This window comes from Lycium barbarum, chromosome 10 (genome assembly GCF_019175385.1).
Source record: "Lycium barbarum isolate Lr01 chromosome 10, ASM1917538v2, whole genome shotgun sequence".
NCBI classification, from domain to species: domain Eukaryota; kingdom Viridiplantae; phylum Streptophyta; class Magnoliopsida; order Solanales; family Solanaceae; genus Lycium; species Lycium barbarum.
In genome coordinates this window covers 110800188-110807833 of record NC_083346.1, presented here as the reverse complement: position 1 = coordinate 110807833, position 7646 = coordinate 110800188, and the positions used below count along the sequence as shown (strand labels likewise).

Genomic DNA, 7646 nt, shown 5'->3' with positions numbered 1-7646 from the left:
AAGGGTCATTTAGGCATTTAATCACATGAGTTGAGAGCGAGCCTAAACTAACAATTCTTACAACAACTGGGTACTCAAGAATTCCCCAGTCATTATCTCATTCATCATTAACAACCAATTCCTAGATGGACTACACAATCATGGGTACTCAAGAATTCCCCATTTTTCATCAATTCTTAATCAACCCACAAAAATCACATAAAATAGATCTACTCGACTAACTAAATACAACGAGTGGTACGGTACTACGGCATGATAATGACATGGAATTGAGCAAGTAGTAAATACCCACTAATTACAGGAGCGAAAAGTCGACATACCTTGAAAGTTAATGAAAGTAGGAGACCTTGAAATCCTTTGTTTTCAGGGGAAAAGAAGTAAATACCAGTCAGGATTTGGGGAGGTGATTAAAGATGATTAGAGTGAAATGGAATTATGGGATGATGTAGAGGAGAAGAAGGAATGGGAGGAGAGGGAATCGTGAAGTTGTAACTGAAGATGAACGGTTACCTTCTTTTATTTTAAACAAAACGTTTTCGCCGGGTCGGGTCGACCCGCGAATTTTCACCTACCTGCACAACATGCGACTCGCACATGATGTCGCATGTGTGACATGCGAGTCGCATGTCGTGACACTCCATCGCATATGATGACAGAAACTTTTGTTCTCAATGACTGAATTTTGGCATCAGATGCGAGACGTATTTGCCATGGCAGACACCACATGCGATTCGCATGTGGTGTCAGTTGGCATTTTTCCAATTCTTCTTCTTTGTGCACACTTTATTCCTACACACTTGGACACACATCAAAACATCGTAAAAGAACAATAAACACATGAAAATGAAACTTGGGTTGCCTCCCAAGAAGCGCTTGATTTTACGTCGCAGCACGACGTTGATACCTGTTTAGCCCTTTTATGGCTCGTTGAGGATGAAGACCTCGATAATCTTTGCTTCATTCTGAGATCCCCAGTAATGTTTCACCCTTTGCCCATTCACTTTGATTTTATTACCACTTGGGCAAACAAGTTCAATTGCTCCAAATGGGAACACTTGCGTGATGTTAAACGGGCCAGACCATTTGGATTTCAACTTCCCGGGAAACAACCGGAGCCTGGAGTTAAACAACAATACCCGATCTCCGATGCTGAACTCTCTTTGCAAGATCTTCTTGTCATGGAAGTGTTTCATGCGGGCCTTGTAAGTGAAGAACTCGCATATGCCTTTAGTCGAAATTCATCGAGTTCGTTCATCTGCTCCAACCTCAAGTTTGAGGCATCACCCCATTCTAGATTCAACTTTTTCAAGGCCCACAATGCCTTATGTTCGAGTTCCACCGGAAGATGACAGGCTTTTCCAAATACCAGTTGATATGGGGACATGCCAATTGGTGTCTTGTAGGCTGTTCGGTATGCCCATAGGGCATCATCCAATTTCCTTGACCAATCAGTCCAGTTAGCATTCACTGTTTTGGAAAGGATGCTCTTAATTTCTCTATTTGAGACCTCAACTTGGCCACTTGTTTGGGGATGATACGGGGTGGCCACTTTATGCTTGACCCCATACTTCTCAAGAAGAGTCTTGAATAATCAATTGCAGAAATGAGAGCCCCCGTCACTAATGATTGCCCTTGGAGTTCCGAACCTTGAGAAGATAACCCTTTTCAAAAATTCAGTGACACTTCTTCCTTCATTGTTGGGGAGCGCGACGGCTTCCACCCATTTGGATACATAGTCTACTGCCACAAGAATGTACCTGTTACTGTAGGAGCTTACAAATGGACCCATAAAATCAATGCCCCATACATCGAACAATTCAACTTCGAGAATCGGTGTCATTGGTAGCTCATGCCTTCTTGATATGCCCCCATGCCTTTGACATTGATTACAAGCTTTCACAAAGTCATGAGCATCTTGATGGATTGTCGGCCAATAAAAACCACTTTGAAAAACCATAGCCGCCGTTCTTGAGCTACTATGATGTCCACCCACCGGTGATGAGTGACAAGCTTCGATGATGGGAATCATTTCTACTTCGGGTATGCACCTCCTTATGATGTTGTCGGCGCAAACCCTGAATAGATATGGCTCGTCCCAATAGAATTTCCGAGCTGAATCACTCAAAAACTTCTTCTTTTGGTCGAAGCTCAAATCCACTGGCATAATGTCGCTTGCATGGAAGTTAGCAAAATTGGCATACCAAGGGATCATGTCATGCGACCCCGCCATTACTTGCTCATCCGGAAATGACTCATTGATTTTTAGGCCGTCCAATGGACGCCCACCTTCTTCAAGACGAGACAAGTGGTCCGCCACTTGATTCTCACACCCTTTTCTATCTTTGACTTCAAAGTCAAACTCTTGCAAGAGAAGGACCCAACGTATCAACCTCGGTTTTGCATCTTTCTTTGTCATGAGGTAATGTAAGGCTGCGTGATCGGTGTGAACAATCACATGGGTGCCCAACAAGTAAGCCCGGAACTTCTCGAAGGCAAACACAATAGCTAGCAACTCTTGTTCTGTGACAGTGTAATTCATTTGGGCACTGTTCAGAGTCTTGCTTGCGTAGTAAATTGGGTGAAAAATCTTATCTCGCTTCTGGCCAAGAACAGCCCCCATAGCAAAGCCACTTGCATCACACATCAGCTCAAAGGGTTGAGACCAGTCCGGGGCAATGATGATAGGAGCCAATGTGAGTCTCTCTTTCAAAACCTCAAATGCCTTCAAACAAGCATCGTCAAATACGAACTTCGACTCCTTCTCCAACAACTTGCATAGAGGGTTGGCTATTTTTGAGAAATCCTTGACAAATCTTCTATAAATCCCAGCATGCCCAAGGAAGCTACGAACACCTTTAACGGAAATTGGAGGGGGAAGCTTAACAATAACCTCAATTTTAACTTGATCAACTTCAAGCCCCTTTTCCGAAATCTTGTGCCCCAAGACGATGCCTTCTCTAACCATGAAGAGGCACTTCTCCCAATTTAGAACCAAATTTGTCTCTTCACATCGTTTCAATACTTGGGCAAGATTCTGCAGGCATTCATCAAATGAATCCCCAACTACGGAAAAGTCATCCATGAAGATTTCAATGGATTCCTCAACCATATCGGAGAAAATAGACATCATGCAACGTTGAAATGTTGCGGGTGCATTACATTACCCAAAATGCATTCTCTTGAAAGCAAAGGTCCCATAAGGACACGTGAAGGTAGTTTTCTCTTGGTCCTCGGGAGCAATGGTGATCTGGTTGTACCCGGAATACCCATCAAGGAAGCAATAATAATCTCTACCCGCAAGCCTATCAAGCATTTGATCCATGAATGGCATTGGGAAGTGGTCCTTTTTGGTCCACTTATTCAGCTTCCGATAATCCATGCAAACACGCCATCCGGTAATCTTGCGAGTGGGAATCAACTCATTTTTATCATTTGCAACCACGGTGATCCCACCTTTTTTTGGTACGTATTGAACCGGACTCACCCATGAGCTATCCGAAATGGGGTACACAACCCCGGCATCTAACCACTTGATTATCTCAACTTTTACGACCTCTTGCATGGGAGGATTTAACCTCCTTTGATGTTCAACGCTTGGCTCACAGTCTTCGTCAAGCTGAATTTTATGTGTACAAATACCGGGTGGAATCCCTTGAATATCCGCAATACTCCACCCGATAGCTTTTTTGTATCTTCTCAAGATCACCATCAACCTCTCTCTTTGCTCATCCGTCAACCGGGCAGAAATAATCACAGGCAATGTGTTGTTGAGTCCAAGAAACTCATACCTCAAATGTGAAGGAAGAGGTTTGAGTTCCAAAGTAGGAGGCTCAATAATTGAAGGTTTTGCAGGAGGAGCTGCTCGGTTTTCCAAGTCAAGATCGAGTTTCTTTGGATTGAGGTGATAAGACCCCATTCCAATCAGTGCATTGACCATCTCCTCAAATTCTTTTTCGTCGTCCCATTCATAATTCATTATCACCGCCGCCAACATATCACCTATATGCTCTTGTTCTATGGTTGTCTCCATTGCTTCATCAATTGTGTCAATAACCGACACAACACTCATATCCGTCGGTTGTTTCATTGACTTGCAAATATGAAAAGTGATCTCTTCATCATTCATTCTAAATTTTAGATCACCTCTTTCCACATCCACGAGGGCACGCCCTGTGGCTAAGAATGGTCTTCCCAAGATTATGGGAACTTCAAAGTCAACTTCACAATCCAAGATCACAAAATCGGCCGAAAAAATAAATTTATCCACTCTTACAAGCACATCATAAAGAATACCAATGGGCCTCTTTACGGTTCTATCCGCCATAAGTAATCTCATCGTGGTAGGACGGGGGGTGCCCAATCCCAACTTGTTGAATATAGAAAGCGGCATCAAATTGATGCTTGCTCCAAGATCACATAAAGCTTTAGCAAACTTGTAATTACCGATGGTGCATGGAATTGTGAATGCCCCGGGATCTTCTTTTTTGTGCACCAAAGCTTTGGTGACGATTGCGCTACAATGATGAGTGCCCCCCAATGTTTCACTGCTAGGGTTTCTTCTTTTGGTCACAAGATCTTTCATGAACTTCACATAACCGGGCATTTGTTCAAGTGCCTCAACCAATGGAATATTTATTGAGAGCTCCTTTAATCGATCTGTGAACTTGAGGAACTTTCCATCTTCCGCTTTCTTTTCCAATCGTTGGGGAAAAGGAGGGGGAGGCCTCATAACGGGCGGTGAAGCCCTTGGTACCTCCTCCGCCGCTTTCTTGCTTTCTGAGGCATCATTAATTTCCGGGAGGTCCTTGTCAGTGATGGGTTCTTCAACCATTTTATCTTCATCACCCAACACATTCTCTTTCACCAACACACTTTCCCCAACTGTTCTGCCACTCCTGGTAGTAATTGCGTTGCATTTATGGTCACCATCGTTCCTTGGGTTTGGAACTGTGTCACTAGGGAGTGAGCCTTTCTGCCTTTGGTTTAGGATTGCAGAGATTTGGCCAAGTTGAGACTCCAATTGTTTAATGGAGGTAGAGTGTGAACTAACAATTTGACCCATGGATTTGACCTCATCTCTTGTCTCCTTGCAGAAGGTGTCGGTGGATTCCACTTTTGTCAATACCCTTGACAACATCTCTTCAATTTTTGAATTAGCGGAGTCACTGTTGGGCGGTTGACCAGCGATTGGTTGATTTCCCTTTGGAGGGACGTACGGATTTGTGCTCCGATGATTGTTGTAATTGTTGTTGTAACCCCCTTGATTGTTGTCACGATTATCTCTCCAATTAGAGTGACCTTGTTCTCTGTTCCAACCTTGATTCCCTTGACCTTGCCGCCAAGATCCTTGATTTGGACCTTGGTAGTTCGGACGGGAACCCTCCCTCAGATTGTTGACATAACTTGCCTCTTCATCATACATTTGGAAGCATTGCTCATCCGGAGGAACCCCTTCACAGGTTTCTACAGCGTTCACCTTTTTGCTTCCACCACCCATGACATGTTTTGTCAGAAGGTCCATTTGGGTGACCAGTTTTGCCATGGATTCATCTCTCTCTTCCTCCTTCTTAATCATCTCACGAGTGAGCACATGTTTGGAGGAACTTCCTACACCCACTTCCGAATCTCTGGTGTGCCATGCTTCATTAGTCTCGGTCAATTTATCCAACAATTCACAAACGGTGGCATAAGAGTTATCCATAAGAGACCCCTCTGCAATGTTGTTCGCCACTGATTTGTTGACCGCATCTAAATATCTATAAAATGTCTGTAGAAGCACACCATCGGGCAAACAATGTTTGGGACAGCTTTTGACTTTCTTTTTAAAACGCGTCCAAGTTTCATGGAGAGCCTCATCCGGAAGTTGACGAAAGTTGTTGATTTCGTCACGGAGTTGTAACATCCGCGATGGAGGGAAAAACTTCTTGAGGAATGCTTCGGTCAGTTCCTCCCAAGTAGTGATGGATCCGGAAGGAAGATCATCTAGCCAAGCTGTGGCTTCCCCCGTTAGAGAGTACGGGAAGAGTCGTAGCCTGACTGCTTCCATTGAGACGCCCGGATGCACATTGGTAGAACAGACCCCAAGAAAATTTCTAAGGTGTCTATTCGGGTCCTCTTTGGGTAGACCTCCGAACAGGCCCTTAGTGTTGAGCAGGTGCAGCATTGTGTTGGTTATAAGGAAACTCGAGTTTCCAATCAAAGGCGGGGGCTGAATTGCAGCTGCATAGCCTGCCCCCGCAGCTTCTTCACCAACCGCTACTGGTGGATTTTGGACAGGCATACCATCCTAATCCATATTGCCTGCACAACAAACAACAACAAAAAGGAAATAAGAAAAGAAATAAAGACTAAAAGTAAAGTTTTACACTAATTAGTAAATTTCTAGACCGTATTCCCCGGCAACGGCGCCAAAATTTGATACGCCCAAATTACACCTTTAATAGCAGGAGTAAGCGGTCGTTGTCAAATATAAAACCCAACAAGGTTGGGGTCGAATCCCACAGAGAATACGATGAAGAAGAATACTTAATAAGTGTAATACCCGACTGTTAGTATATATTTTCAGGGGAAGGGTAATATAATAAAAGTTTGATTGTAGTTTGTTCATTAAAAACTGAGAATGGTTATAGAATGTAAACAATTGGTAAATGGGGCTAAGGTTGTGGTTCAAATGGAGAGTAATACGATTTGGTATCAATTCAACTTATTTATATGCCTAGGTGCGTTAAGCCAAGGGTTACGTGATTCTTGCCAAAAGTTTTCCAACCAAATCAGCAAATTTCATCCTAGGCTTTTCCAAGCCCTAGAATGTTTCCTTTAACAGAACTCCCATGTAGCCTCAACTAGCTTTCCTATTCCTAGCTCAAGCTATTAGATGGATTTAATGACCCAAATTGTTGCTATTAACTCTTTTCCTAACCTCTACTTTCTTTTCCAAGCAAAGTAATGGTATTAAGGCACAAGTAATGTTGTACACCATCACAAGACATTAATGCTTGAAGAGCTAATAGAAAACACCACTAGCATATAAATGTAGTATGAATATGAAACCCAATCACATAACAAACAAATTTGATCCCACAACCTTAGTTGGAGGATTAGCTACTAATATTCATTAAAGATAAAACAATCAAGTACAATGTATGCATAAATCTTACAGAGGTGTTGGATGGAGAAGATAACAAAAGCCAAAAGAATCTCTTAAATACTTCACCCACCAACAATAAATGAACTCCACAAGAGTTTATGCTAAAAACTGCAGAATAAATAATCCAAAACCCTAGACAATCTATTTATAGCATGTCCAAAACGGGAACAATTTCCAGACAAAAATGCCCCTGTGCACCATATGCGTCTCGCATATGGTGTCGCAAGTGCAACATGCGAGTCGCATGTTGCACCAAACCATCGCATGTGTGACAATCTTAATCGTCTGTTGAGCAGCATATGCGACATCATATGCGAGTCGCATGTGCAACATGCGACTCGCATATGGTGTCGCATGTGGTGTCACACATGGTTTCTTCTTTTGCCTCTTTCTGTCAGCAGATGCTGCATCACATGCGATTCGCAGGTAGCACATGCGACTCGCATGTGATGCCATTGTTCAGTTCAGCTGACTTTTTAGTTCGTTTTCATTCATTTTG

At 43.1% G+C, this 7646-nt stretch overlaps 1 pseudogene; it reads right to left on the bottom strand.

Moving 5' to 3' along the window:
• Nucleotides 1-917: 917 nt before the first annotated feature.
• Nucleotides 918-5542, bottom strand: LOC132613317 (uncharacterized; annotated as a pseudogene).
• Nucleotides 5543-7646: the final 2104 nt, after the last annotated feature.